The sequence below is a fragment of the Cydia fagiglandana genome, chromosome 14 (assembly GCF_963556715.1).
Source record: "Cydia fagiglandana chromosome 14, ilCydFagi1.1, whole genome shotgun sequence".
In the NCBI taxonomy this organism is placed as follows: Eukaryota; Metazoa; Arthropoda; class Insecta; order Lepidoptera; family Tortricidae; genus Cydia; species Cydia fagiglandana.
In genome coordinates, this window is record NC_085945.1 from 8340810 (window position 1) to 8357013 (window position 16204).

The following is a 16204-nucleotide window of genomic DNA, read 5'->3' on the forward strand; positions in this document are numbered from 1 at the left end:
AATTAGATAGAATCAATCACCGCCAAAGAAGACGCTGGAAGGATTTCAGGTAGAAAACGCCCTCAAGATATGGATGCTTACACGCAAAATCTGATGCCAAGAAAGTCATAGACAGTTTGTCAACTACTAACGCCAATTATGATGTATCTGTTACGATTTTGAAGGAGAGGTTCGGCGAGAGTTCTCATCTCTTCGAAGCGCACTATGCAACGCTATATAAGGTTAAGACTGCAAAAGGCAACGCGGGTGACTGTAGAAAGACATTCAACGAAACCGAGCGGACAATCCAAATTTTAGTGTCACTCGGTGAAAATATCAACCATAATCATCTACGTTTTATGTTAATGGAGAAAATTCCTCACGACCTCGTAAACGAGATAAATTTCAAAGTGAAAGATGATTCTATACAAGAACTCAGAAGCCAATTAGATAGAAACATTACCGCCACAGAGGACGCTGAAAGGATTTCAGGTAGAAAACGCCCTCAAGATATGTATGCTAGTACAGTCGGGACTCTTCATATAAACCCAAAACGGGCACAAAGTGATTTCAAAACAATTTCTAAGGATTACAAATTACACGCAAAATCTGATGCCAAGAAAGTCATAGACGGTTTGTCAACTACTAACGCCAATTATGATATATCTGTTACAATTTTGAAGGAGAGGTTCGGCAAGACTTCTCATCTCATCGAAGCGCACTATGCAACGCTATATAAGGTTAAGACTGCAAATGGCAACGCGGGTGACTGTAGAAAGACATTCAACGAAATCGAGAGGAAAATCAAAATTTTAGTCACTTGGTGAAAATATCAACCATAATCATCTATGTTTTATGTTAATGTAGAAAATTCCTCACGACCTCGTAAACGCGACAAAATTAAAGGTAAAAGATGATTCTATACAAGAACTCAGAAGCCAATTAGATAGAATCAATCACCGCCAAAGAAGACGCTGGAAGGATTTCAGGTAGAAAACGCCCTCAAGATATGGATGCTTACACGCAAAATCTGATGCCAAGAAAGTCATAGACGGTTTGTCAACTACTAACGCCAATTATGATGTATCTGTTACGATTTTGAAGGAGAGGTTCGGCGAGAGTTCTCATCTCTTCGAAGCGCACTATGCAACGCTATATAAGGTTAAGACTGCAAAAGGCAACGCGGGTGACTGTAGAAAGACATTCAACGAAATCGAGCGGACAATCCAAATTTTAGTGTCACTCGGTGAAAATATCAACCATAATCATCTACGTTTTATGTTAATGGAGAAAATTCCTCACGACCTCGTAAACGAGATAAAATTCAAAGTGAAAGATGATTCTATACAAGAACTCAGAAGCCAATTAGATAGAATTATTACCGCCACAGAGGACGCCGAAAGGATTTCAGGTAGAAAACGCCCTCAAGATATGGATGCTTACACGCAAAATCTGATGCCAAGAAAGTCATAGACAGTTTGTCAACTACTAACGCCAATTATGATGTATCTGTTACGATTTTGAAGGAGAGGTTCGGCGAGAGTTCTCATCTCTTCGAAGCGCACTATGCAACGCTATGTAAGGTTAAGACTGCAAAAGGCAACGCGGGTGACTGTAGAAAGACATTCAACGAAATCGAGCGGACAATCCAAATTTTAGTGTCACTCGGTGAAAATATCAACCATAATCATCTACGTTTTATGTTAATGGAGAAAATTCCTCACGACCTCGTAAACGAGATAAAATTCAAAGTGAAAGATGATTCTATACAAGAACTCAGAAGCCAATTAGATAGAAACATTACCGCCACAGAGGACGCTGAAAGGATTTCAGGTAGAAAACGCCCTCAAGATATGTATGCTAGTACAGTCGGGACTCTTCATATAAACCCAAAACGGGCACAAAGTGATTTCGAAACAATTTCTAAGGATTACAAATTACACGCAAAATCTGATGCCACGAAAGTCATAGACGGTTTGTCAACTACTAACGCCAATTATGATATATCTGTTACGATTTTGAAGGAGAGGATCGGCAAGACTTCCCATCTCATCGAAGCGCACTATGCAACGCTATATAAGGTTAAGACTGCAAAAGGCAACGCGGGTGAAAGACATTCAACGAAATCGAGCGGAAAATCAAAATTTTAGAGTCACTAGGTGAAAATATCAACCATAATCATCTACGTTTCATGTAGGGTTTGCAATATCGGATGGTCTCCAATTCCGGAACTGATTTTCGATATTGGATTCGAATTCCGGAATTCCGGAACTGGTTCCGGAATTAGGGGTTATCGTATTTTACTTAGATTTTTTTGTAAAATCCAACAAAAAATGTGAAATTCTGATACTTTACGTTTATTAAAGTTAGTATTGTTTAAGAGAAATTTAATTTGAAGTACTACATATAATTTCATCTCTTTTTTACCACCTTATTAAAATGGTTACTTTTTTCAATTCTATGATATATTTCGGTATTTATTCGGGAAAAAATTTAGTTGCTAGCAAACCATTCGATGGATAATTTTATAAAATAGTTAAATATAACAGCAATATAATCAGCCTACTCTTCGTAACATAGTACGTAGTGGTGTTGTTTAAGAAGTTGAAGGTCGAAGTTTGACTTTTTCCTTCCTAGTTCCTAATTATGATTCAGAATATCATATATTATATGCTTCTACAGGATCCGAAATCGTTGATAGAGAAAACCTTCTATCTAAATCGAAGATTCGCTTATGTAGTACTCTGACTATTGTAAGCAAGTAAATCACTTTGCTTTTTTTTATGAGCCCATATTGTTCCACTGCTTTATCAAACCGAAAAGTAAAATATACCCATACTATAGGTCACTTATTAACAACAAAAAACACCAGTATAGTGTAGTTTCTTAACAATTTTCAATAATAAACGTATTAAAACCTGAAAAAAGTACTTAAATCCAATTCCGGAATTTTCGATATTCAGTTGTATCAATTCCGGAATTGTAATATCGGAAAATTTGTCCGAGATTCCGGAATTTCGTAATTCCGGAATTCCGGAATGCAAGCCCTAGTTTCATGTTAATGGAGAAAATTCCTCACGACCGACGAGTAAACGAGATAAAATTAAAGGTGAAAGATGATTCCATACAAGAACTCAGAAGCCAATTAGATAAAATCATTACCACCAAAGAAGACGCTGAAAGCATTCAGGTAGAAACACCTTCAAGATACGGATGCCAGTACAGTCTGGACTCTTCATATAAACGCAAAACGGGCAAGATATGCAAACCAATCCCAACCACAACACAGTAGGTAATCAGAAGAACCGAAACCATCAAGGATACCTCGATAGGAGACCGACACAGATGAAGAAGTTTAATGGTTTCAAGAAACAAAGACACAGATGAAGAAGTTTAATGGTTTCAAGAAACAAAATAAACGGAATAGACCGAAAAGTCCAACTTAAAGCAAGAATCCCAACTAGCAAAATAGATACTTATAGTATTCTTGTACTTATACTTATAAGATATATGCATTGCTATAATTTCATTTCATTTATTCCTTGCTTAGTGTGTGTATAAATCTGTAAATCATTACATGTCTCAACCCCCCTATCCCTGTGAGGTTATTGCAAGACACTTTAGACACTTAACAGCTAAGAACTAAAGTGCCTATACATAATAACCTTTAATATACAAATGTAATTAGTTAGGCCTTAAAAATACAATTTAAATTAATTTAAAAATATGACATTTTTAGGCGCCATCTATCCTCGAGCCTAACGGCGTTTTGAGGGACGACGGCAAGAGATCGGACGGTATTACCCTGCTCCCGTGGAAGATGGGACGGGTGCTAGTCTGGGACGCCACATGCGTCGATACACTGGCACCGTCCCATCTACCAAGAACTTCAACCAGGGCTGGGGCAGCGGCCGAGGCGGCTGAAAGCAAAAAGGTCACAAAATATACCATTTTGTGGCGTTCGGTGTCGATACACTGGGCCCGTGGGGTCCAAGCGCACATATTCTTTTCAAAAAGAGCTGGCAGCCTTCTCTCGCAGCGCATCAGTATTGCGATTCAACGAGGGAATGCTGCCAGCATGTTTGGCACGCCACGGGGGCCTTTTATAGTTTTATTTTAATTTAGATTAGTTTAGTTTATAATTTTAGATAGTAATGTAGTTTACAATTTTGTTTAATTTATTGTGTTGTAATAAAATATGATAAAAATATAATTTCCATTGATTTATTATTATTTTATCCTTCGCTCTTAGTCTTTGATGATTTTATTATAACAACCTACTTAACACCTTAAAGAATAACCTACTGTTCAGCCCAAAAAGAAAATAATCGACATGTGCTAACTCCAAACCTCAACCTATGCGTGTCAAGCCTGGAAATTCTCATCAAAGGCGAAAATGATGACATTTCATGCCAAAGGGAAGGAGTAAGCTTAAAATAAAAAAATAGATAAGATCAGGCCTTCAATATCAGCAACAAGATTATAGATGCACTAAGCCAGTCCCAGTAACAAAAATCAATCAATCAATCAATCATTTATTTCAGGCATAAAAGCCCATATAATTGAAATATATAAAAAAACGGATGTCCACCCACAAGATGGACAGACAACCTTGTTAAGGTCGCCGGAAGACGCTGGATGCGGGTCGCTTCCAAGGGGGAGGCCTATGTTCAGCAGTGGACGTCTTATGGCTGAGATGATGATGATAAAAAAATGAAGATGGGCTGGCCGCATTGCCCGACTCTAGGTGGACTGTAACAAGTAACAGCCTGGAAAGGTCCAGACGGGAAAAGAAAAAGGATATGGCCATTGGCACGCCGAGCTATGAGTTAAGGCGGCTAGGGAGAACTGAGTATTAGAGGCCCAAGATCGAGGTGGCAGAGGCCTATAACCTCATAAGAGGGTTCTGGTGTGATTTTTTTATTCTTTACATTACCTAAATTAGGTTTCATCATAGCCTAAGTTTAAAAATATTTTATATTTATGTTGTTACCCAGAAATAACAGGCTTTTTTATTTAATTAAAACAAACTTGACTGTATAAGACCTCTATTTCTAAACCAGCAGAAAAATTTGTGACTAAGACCTGTCAGGGCAGAATTGACTAGAAAGACATGGAACTTCGAGTCTCAGTTTTTAAGTTATGATTTTTATAATAAACTTAAGTTGCTTGTTTGTGAAAGACTTCCATTCGTAAGCTGGCGAGTCAAAAAATAATAAGTTAAACCATTTAAATTCATAATCAGTTTTTTACCGATCAGACTGTAAAGGTACCATTTTTTTAATAAACATAGGACGACTATCTCAATCCCAGGTTTGTCTCCCAGCCCAGCACAACGAAACCGTATAAAACAGAATACAAACACACAAAATGCACGACAAAATTTAGCTACAGTAAGTTAATAAGAATTGACCTTAACAATTATTTTCAACGTCAAATTATTTTTGGAGTTTTTGGTCAAATCCATGTGAAATGTTTATTGCACTGACAAAATATTAAATTACATAAATTACTATAAGACATAAATAGGAATATAAAACTAAAACTAACTACAATTAAAATAACTAGAACTAAAAATACCTATCAAAATTTGGTGCCCAACACGCAGGCAGCGTTCCCGCGCTGGATTGCGATGGCAATTCGCTGCGCGAGAAAGCTGCCCGCGCGGGGGTCACCCGTTGCCTCCCTCAACCTTTTCCCAAGCGCCTTAATGAGTATATGTGCGCCTCTGCCCCACGAACCAAGTGTCTCGACGCCAAATGAAATGTTAATCTGACAATTCTGACAGTTACAGCGTTGCCAGTTTAAAAAGAGAGCCAGTAATGTACTACCAAATTATGTACAACCACAAACGCCTACACAACTTTTCAGCCATTTTAATCAGCATTTCATATTATACAGACTTGAATTCCGTTAATTCCGGGGTATGATGAATTGAGATGTAATTAGAGTGACTATGACAAATGAAGACGTTCGGTTTTTCGTTAATGCTAAAGCGGTGCGGTGCGGTGCGGTAGTCTGTTACTCCTATGATAGCGCGTGCCGGTTTTTCGACATCACTAAGCACTACCTATTTGATGAGATATGGCAACACCTGCTCGCGTCTTGCGTCTTGCTCTTGACGTGTCTTCGGTTCGGTCATTACTATTTTATGGTCAATGGCCAGCCATCCATTTTCATATTTATTTACGGCAAAATAAGTTGGCTACGCTACTTAATAATACTTATTCGGGTATCTATTTCGTTGTCCTGGATTAAAGTGTCCTAGCAAATCACGATCTCAGCATTAGATCAGTTTATTGAGCTCAGTGTTGTTGCTTCATATTGGTTGTTAAAAATCATGAATATGTTCTCTGTGTTTGTAAAATATCACTCCAAAACCAATGTCACTTAAGTTTCTTTTAATGATTCTTCTCTTATGTGGGTCATTTATTATAAATACTTAAAATAATACTTATAGTTAACAATAACGTCATATGATGATATCACATTTCCATCAAGTCAATCAAAATGTCATTCTCAGTTTTAATACTTTTTGGGATACAGGGACTGGGAACATGTATTCCTAACGCCGCCATCATGAAGACGATGCACTTAATTGTAACTATTTTGTTAAAATAATAGACTAGAGATATCAGTCTTGGTTTCATGGTTTGTTTGTTTCTTCTATTGGTTAAAATAAAATATTTAACCTAATACAGGTTGTGACCACTATTTACTTAGTGTTAGCAGGTGCTATTAAATTGCTTCTCACAGGGTCAATAGTATAATATAAGTAGACCTCGCATTAAGCATAGGAAATGTAAAAGTGAGAAATACTTCGTTTGTTGAGTTGTTACTGTGAAAGGTTATAATTGCTATATGCACTGCAATCTGTCTTTACTTTAACCCTTAATGTGTTTCATGGGTGTTATTTCCTGGACGGTTCTTTGCTATGGCTTGTTTAATCACTGTTTTTTTTTATTGTCTATAAAAAAAATTACACCACTGTTGTTAGAAACAAATTGCTTTGTGATGTTATTATATAATATTTTCTTCTGTGGTTGACAATCATTTTCTAGGACATATTAATAAGTATAACATTTTGGTGTTTATCTCGGTGTCTTCGATGAAATAGATGTTAACAGCTGAGTCGATACCGCCTTTGATACTCTGCTAATTGTGTGCTTGAGGTTGATGAGGAATTGTTGTCAAAGACACCTTCTCCATGTACATCTCCTTTTGTGGTAGTTCTTCGTGATAAAGTGGATAGCCTCCCAGATGGTGTATGTTGAAAATAAATTTTCTAACACGTCCTGATTTAACCTGTTTGTTAACAAGTACTGTATACATTCGGTGTTTTCTTTAGAGTACAATTGCATTATGCGTACCATGAATGGGACTCTGCCTTAATAATGCTGCGTAATACAGGCTACCCGCTTGTATAAAGTTTTGATGAAATTGTCTCAGGAACGGAGTGTCTTTTCCCTTACCTCTTTCCCCCCTAACAACGATTCTTTTAAAATTCACAAGTATTTTTCGGTAGCCGATAACACTTTGTTAAATTCCTCATATTTACCGTTTTGCTCGTCTTTTTTGTCGTAATTTTGGTAAAAACTCATTTTGGGTCTTTGTAATTCTCCTGGACGTCGTCGGTTAATAATGCATTGCTGTAAGCCCTCGAAACAAGGAAGCGTTATTTTTTTCTAGGTTTCCTTAAACAACAATTTTTTTAGGCTAGGCCTGGGTTTAGGGCTAGGGAATGGGGCTAATTCGTATTCCATGTAAGTACACAAGAGTATTAAGTGATGCAAGACTTACATAACTGGAGAATAGATCCCTTTAAATTTTTTTTTCAATAATTATGGGTACTTTTAATTCATATTCGCCATCATGGTAGAAGTGTTGTAGAATTCCGTTGATGTCCTTGCACCAGTTGAATATAAAAAAATCTACAAGACAGCTCTATGATATTGGAGAATACGCCTACCAGCCGCCTTGGCTTGGATTTGGACCTATGTATTAGATTTGCGCTGGTCCAATGCGTCAGCCCCTCGGACAAATCCACACCCGTTTCTTGCGAAGGATGGCAAAACATAAAATATAATACAAATAAATACAGACCCCACACTCGCCCCCGATCCCGATGATGCAGGTCTCCGCAAATTCTTCAATAACAATTTCGTTTTTCACAAGGCAAAAATCGGCCGCACCTAAATCTTTGATAACAATTTTCTTTCTTCTTTTGTTTAATGGTGGGTGAATTGAAACGTTATTCTCCTACTCATGTTTCGTTTCGTTTTGTGCAAACTATTGTCGTATTGGCTAGCCCCCCAGACTAGAAATCGAAACAAACGTGATCGTATTAAGATGGTGATAGTTCTACTGTATGTACTTATAGTTTACTTAAAAAACAAGGACTGGGACCTTGAGTCCATATGAATGCCGCCGTCGTCATGAAGACGATGCACGTAATTGTAACTATTTTGTTAAAATAATAGCCTAGAGGATAGCAGTCTTGGTTTCATGGTTGGTTTGTTTTTTTTTATTCGTTAAAATTGTAACCCAATACAAGTTGTGCCCAATTTACTTACTGATAGCAGGTGCTTTATTGCTTCTCCTAGGGCCAGTATAGTGTACTAGTTACAGCGTCTTATGTTATTGGAGTTCGGTGAATTTAATGGGATTAATGTCAACGGCTTGGTTGTGTAGACAATGTCTTAAACTCATAGACGGATAAGGCTTTACATATGAGCATTCAATAACACCAGGAGGAATTTTATCTGGAATAAGAATTTCTGAATTAGTTTTATAAGAACATATTAACACTATTAATTATTATATTGCCCGTCTAGGTGGACTGTACAAGTAACAGCCTGGAAAGGCCCAGACGGGAAAAGAAAAAGGATATGGCCATTGGCACGCCGAGCTATAAGTTAAGGCGGCTAGGGACAACTGGGTATTAGAGGCCCAAGATCGAGAAAGGTGGTAGAGGCCTATACCTCATAAGAGAGCTCTGGTGTGATTTTTTATTATTTACATTAAGTACCTAAATTAGGTAAGTATCTAAATCTTTTCTAATCTAGTCCGTAGGACGAACTATTGCGAAATAATCAGCATATTCTATAAATAATATCGTCTGGAAAACTGGTTTATTTTGAATCCCTAAATCATTAACTTCAAAATACCTACGCTATAAATTTGTGAAAGAAAGTTAAAACCGCCCTTGGCGCCCATGCTGTGATCGAAAGAGGGACAGGACAGGATTAACAAAAAAACTCGCAGACAAATGGATGAAGCTATTGCCATATTGAAAGCTTTTTAACCCATTGACCGCCACTGTCTGCTGTGGCCGACATCAAAAAGTTGTGCCATGGACGCCACAACGGCTACAGCCGACATATACTTTTGCATCGATTTTAGGCTCAATAAAAACTTGGGACACCCTTACCTCTTTTCCCCCTAATAACGATTCTTTTAAGAATATTCACTAGTTCAGGCCTAGGCTTAGGCCAGGGTGCAGGGATGCCTAAGTGGATCTTCAATGAAGATCATATTTTGTCGGTAGCCGATGACACTCTGTTAAATTCCTCATATTTACTGATTTGCTCGTCTTTTTTGTCGTAATTTTGGCAAATTGAGTCTTTTTTATTCTCCTGGACGTCGTCGGTTTAATTTTATGCGGCCGAACGAAAACAGATTCAAAAGTATTTTGACCTGTGTTTTTCGCATAGGGAGGTGCCAGCCAAACAATAAAGTTAAGTGACAATATAATAATAAATAAAATAAAAGTAGAGTTAATAATTTTGAAATTCTACTTTTATAGTCGAATCCTCACGTAGTCCAAGGAATTCCCCTTAGGATTGCTTATGTATAGAAATACTCCAGTACATTCCAACTGGACGTAGTTTAGGGTAAAAGATCCAACCCACAAAAATCTGTTAATAAAATTTGAACTTTCTGTCAAACGGAAAAGTCATTCATTTAAATGACAAATTTTAGAGGATGGATCTTTTACGCTAAACTACGTCCAACTTAACTCCTAGTGAGTTATTATACAAAAGAAAAGTAAAGACAATAATACCTTGTGTAACTTGAAATGATTGTAAAAATGATTTTAATTATAAAAATTTATTGACTGAAAGTCAGAAAAACCAAAAGATGTATTATGACCTGAAAACTAGAGCCTTACCGCAGTTGGAAGTAGGAGTATAAAGTAAAAATACAAAATGAAAGTAACATCAAGCCCTTACAGAGTGGCATAGTGGTAGGAAAGGCTCCAGGTCCCAGATCATATCATATAAAAAATGAAGATGGAAATATTATAAAAATGAATAGGTAAGGTAAGCTTGTAAAATAGCAACTTAACATGAATGGGACTGCCTTAATAATGCTGCGTAATACAGGCTATCCGCTTGTATAAAGTTTTGATGAAATTGTCTTAGGAACAGAATGTCTTTCCCTTACCTCTTTTCCCCCTAATAACGATTCTTTTAAGATTATTCACTAGTATTTTTCGGTAGCCGATAACACTTTGTTAAATTCCTCATATTTACTGTTTTGCTCGTCTTTTTTGTCGTAATTTTGGTAAAAACTCTTTTTGAGTCTTTGTAATTCTCCTGGACGTCGTCGGTTAATAATGCATTGCTGTTAGCCCTCGAAACAAAGAGGAGTTGTGTTTTTTTCAGGTTTCCTTTAACAACAATTGTTTTGGCTAGTCCTGGGCCTAGGGCTAGGGAATGGGGCTAATTCGTATTCCGTGTAAGTACACGAGAGTATTAAGGCAAGACAATTACATAACAGGAGAATAGATCTTTTTTTTTATAATTATTGGCCATTACTTTTAATTCATCTTCGCGATCATGGTCCGCTAGTGTAGAAGTGCCTTGTGGAATTTCGTTGATGTCCTTGCACCAGTTGAATATAAAAATCTACAAGACAGCTCTATGATATTGGAGAATAAGCCTTCCAGCCGCCTTGGCTTGGATTTGGACCTAGTAGATTTGCGCTGGTTAAATGCGTCAGCCCCTCGGACAAATCCCCAGACCGGCCTGTTATAAACAGGAAAAGCTGGTCAGTGTTGTTTTAATTCTGTAAGTCCTTTACAATAGATTCACCAATACTTTTAAACAGATCTCGTTGATCTACTTTTACTTCAGATGAACAGTTTTAAGAAATAATCTGAATTTCTGTACATCTATTCCATAAGAAGCTTCATTTTTTGAATTGCAATAGCCTCATGTATCATTCCATGTGATACGGCTCTTGTGTGGACAGACTTTGGTGACAGTATCTAGTGTATAAAGGCCTTTTTGCCAACATGGGTGCAATGGGTCAATTGGATCACAATATAAAATGGCATCGTGAATGTCCTCTTGTGAATGTTCCACTTCTATCTCGTCTTCACTAACACCAACATCTTTAAGAAGTAAATGTTTTAATATTTTTTCCTGCGCAGTGTCTCATTCCCATGCGGATTTGCCGGTTCATATGTTTGTAACAAAGGCATAGATGTCTCTCCGTAACTTATAGCCAAGTTTCTGATATGGTTTTCATAATTATGCATGATACTTAACTTCTTCTTTGAGGGGCTCAAAAGTTGCACGGTACATACAGCCCTCTCTCGCAATTAAATTCGTGTGCAAAATAAGATTGCCCCAGATCTCGACGCTCCATATACCTAGTCGGCTCATAAGTTCTGTCATAAACATAGTATCAAATATAAACAAAAGTTTCAGTTTATTCCGTATAATTTGTAAATGACCGCCATAATTATATACACAGGCTTGAAGTCTTCGTGGCCAGTCGTCAATGGATTCACGCACCACTTTCATGTCGATATTGGCCACTGCCGTAGCAAAGGATTTTTTCAACGATTCCAGATTTGCATGAGGCTTTGAGCACACCTTTTCCTCTAAATACTGCCATAATTTATAGTCTAATGGATTAAGATCTGGGCTAGAGGAGGGCCAATCTTCATACCGTATAAAGTCGATTTTATTGGAGGCGAGCCAGGCTTGTGTAGACTTTGCCTTATGGGCTGGAGCAGAGTCCTGCTGGAAAACCCAATGCTGGTTTAGAAACATTGTTTGGGATAGTGGTTCCACAATATTAGTTAACACCGTCTCTTGGTATACTTTGGCACTAGTTTTTACTCCTTTCTCACAAAAATGCATACTAGTGACGCCCCATAAGAAACTCCCAGCCAAACCATCACAGATGAAGGATGATGACCTCTTTGAATACGGGGAATGCTATTAGACGCTTCTTTGCTATTGCGAGCGTACACTCTATCATTTTGTTTATTACAGTTTTCTTCTATGTCAAAAATTTTCTCGTCCGAAAACAGTATACAACGGTGCTTGTTTTTAGCGTACTTCTTCAATAAAGCTTTTGATCTTTTAAGTCTTAAAGCTTTAAGCCGAGCATTAAGAAGATGGCCAGTCTTTCGTTTATAAGCACGAAGTCTCAGGTCTTGATTAAGCACTCTTTTCACCGTGTTTCTGCTCAAACCCATCTGGAGGGCCATAACTTTTTGTTTCCTAGCGGGATTTCTTGCAATTGCTTGTATAACCGCTGGAGTCCTAGCTGTACGCGGACGACCGCTCCTTTTCTTGTCATTTAAACTAGAGACTTCACTGTATCTTTCTATGGTACGATACACAAATCTTAGAGAGAATTTTAAATTTTCAAGTAGTTTAAAAATTTTAGTCGGCGAGTGACCACAACGATGTAGTGCAATTATTGCGGTACGGCTGTCTTTAAGCGTCCACTCCATGTTAAAGAAAACAGAAAATTGCAAAATTATACTACTCAAATATTTAAAAAAGATTCGAAATTTCAAATGCACAATTGTTTTTGTTTTAAGTGTTCCAAATTTAAATTTTAAATGCCAGTGACAGAACTTATGAGCCGACTAGGTATAAAACCTTCGAGTACTGTTGTTGATCCCAATCTTTTTTAAATTTTTTACTGTTTGGCACCGGTAGAAAGTATTTATTAATTCGTGGTAAGTTTAATCCTTAGGTATTTCTGGGGTGCCTCGAGCAGCCGGACTGGCAGGGTCGCTATGAAATGTGCCGCCTCGAAAGACCCGAAAGTTTTTTTTAACCTGACCTATCGGGGGAAAATCATTAAATGATGAGCAGACTCGATCAAGGGGGGTTATGGAGCTAGAAGGCCCAAAAGCTAATTGTCAGGTCTCTTGCTATAACCGGTCTACTCATTTGCAAGAAATTAAGCGTGGTCATGGCCATACATACTGTTGTCTGGTCAATTGTGATCGGTACGTACGCGGAAAACTAGGCGTTTAATCAGATGGAGTTGCAAATCAAAATCTGAGTGTGCACTGTATTTTTCAGCGAATGCCGTATACAGCGGGTTTAAGAACTGGATTTATAAATATATTTTGTCAATTAAATCGTTTCGCACTAAGAGTTTTCCCTCATTTGGACTCATCTGTGTTAGTTTTAAACAATTATTACATTTAACTATTTTTCGCAATTTTCTCACGTTACCAGTAATATATAACTGAACGGCCTCACTGGTGACAGCTTCGTTATAATCATGGTCTTCACCCATTGAAGAACCATCAAGCAATGGCTCAGCGTTATCCTTATCATTACGCATTTTCAGTAACAGTTGTTTAAATAAGCGACTCATTCTTGTAACGGGGTTATAAAATTGTATGTTTTTTTTTAATCTGTAGATGAAATAATATCAATAGGCCTTTCTATACAACCGACATCTTTCATTTGGGTAGGCATAGCTATTACGTATAAAGCATGTTGCGTTTGAGGTCTCGCTTATTGTGGTGCATACTTTCCCGTCGACAATAGTTAGTTGTAAACAGTGATCTATTTTGATTTCTTTGTTGCCATATGTAGGTGCTGTAGGTACTAGCTTGTCTTAGCGATGTGACGAGTCCACTTTTTTTCGATTCGAATCATTCGAATCGATTCGGCCACTGATCCGAGTTGAAATTCGAACTGACTCGACTCGACGGTTTGCGTGGTTCGCGACAAGGTCACGGGCCGCGGAGCCTCAAACGAGTCAAGCGGCAGTTGTTGTAAACAGAACCTTCAGGGCACCGAATTAAGGTTTATTTTTCAATGGCCATACTAGCAGTGAACTCGACTCGGGATGGCGAATCAAGCGGCAGTTGTTGTAAAAAGAACCTTCGGGCTATCGAATTAAGGTTTATTTTTGAACGGCCTTAGCGTAGCGTTGACTCGGCTCGGAGAGTTGGTGAATTGGCGATTCATTCGCCGAGTCAGCGGATCGGATACCAAGTTACCAGTCAGTTTAGTGGCCGAGTTGATTCGGATTGCCCATAGTCTTGATTCGAATCAACTCATCTGTAGGTTGATTCGGATTATTTGAATCAGATAACTCGACTCGCCCATCGCTAGCTTGTCTATTTTGTCTTGGAAATATGTATGTTCATTGACAGTCGATGCTTTTGTCTTCTTTATGAATTGAAACCGGGTAGGCAGGTAGTATCTGGTATCAACTGATTCGTTGTCTGAGTACCCACAACACATGCCTTCTTGAGCTTACTGTGGGACTTGGTCAATCTGTGTAAGAATGTCCTATAATATTTATTTATTTAATATTGTTTCTGTTTTAGCTTTGCTCCTAACCAAATTGCAAACAGACATTTTTCCATCTGAGTAACGTGGAGTTGGCCTTGTACCTGGTAGTACCAATTGTGTTCTTTATTGATTTCTGGTATACCATCTTTATAAAACGCGATTTTTTTCTCTGCGGTCGCCTTTTCTATTCCTATATTATAGGCCGATTTTGGGCATCATTCTTCGATCTAAAACCAATCCGTCTGGCGTTGCTCCAAAATATGGAACTTCGGAGTCAATGTACAGTCCACATGGCTCTATTTTGACTGCTTCTTGATATGCTAATTGTTGCAAAGCGTCTGCTTCATGGTCTTTTCCGTGTTTTATCGAAGACAATATTTTGGGACTGGGAATGGGACTCTGCCTTAATAATGCTGCGTAATACTGGCTTTCCGCTTGTATAAAGTTTTGAAGAAATTGTCTCAGGAACGGAGTGTCTGTAAATATGTTAATAAAAGGTGGGACTTATAAAGAAAACAAATTGGACTATGATGACATTGTAATAAATAATGATAGGGTACCAGATTTGCCTAATGATGTAGATATGGCTCATGGTTCTGGAAATGTGTCCAGGTCCAGTTCTTTTAATGATGTTATGCCTATGCCTAGTACTTTCTCAAGGTCTGTAGACAAATTAAAAGACCAGTTCTTAAGGACTATCAATTAGAATAATGTTTTTGAATTTAACATGTGACATCCTTTCTAAAGTGTTTATGAAAATAATGTTTAATGATTAATTGCTTGTAAAATAGCAACTTACCATGAATGGGACTCTGCCTTAATAATGCTGCGTAATACAGGCTATCCGCTTGTATAAAGTTTTGAAGAAATTGTCTCAGGAACGGAGTGTCTGTAAATATGTTAATAAAAGGTGGGACTTATAAAGAAAACAAATTGGACTATGATGACATTGTAATAAATAATGATAGGGTACCAGATTTGCCTAATGATGTAGATATGGCTCATGGTTCTGGAAATGTGTCCAGGTCCAGTTCTTTTAATGATGTTATGCCTATGCCTAGTACTTTCTCAAGGTCTGTAGACAAATTAAAAGACCAGTTCTTAAGGACTATCAATTAGAATAATGTTTTTGAATTTAACATGTGACATCCTTTCTAAAGTGTTTATGAAAATAATGTTTAATGATTAATTGCTTGTAAAATAGCAACTTACCATGAATGGGACTCTGCCTTAATAATGCTGCGTAATACAGGCTATCCGCTTGTATAAAGTTTTGATGAAATTGTCTCAGGAACAGAGTGTCTGTCAATATGTTAATAAAAAGGTGGGACTTATAAAGAAAACAAATTGGACTATGATGATATTGTAATACATAATGATAGGGTACCAGATAAAAGATGGCGTTAATTAGAAATGTTTTGTTACAAATCAAATCAAAACAAAACATTTATTGCAAACATATTACATAATATTAGGTTGGTACCTATACATAATATGATCCCTGCAAGGGCACAGCAATCTTATAAATAAATAACAAACTAAGTACTACAATAGTTTCTTATTGTATTATGAATTACCTACAGTGTTTGTCGTCAGTTTTATCATGTGGTATGGATCCGGCAAAATCTATTTTCCTACCTTTATACGTGAAT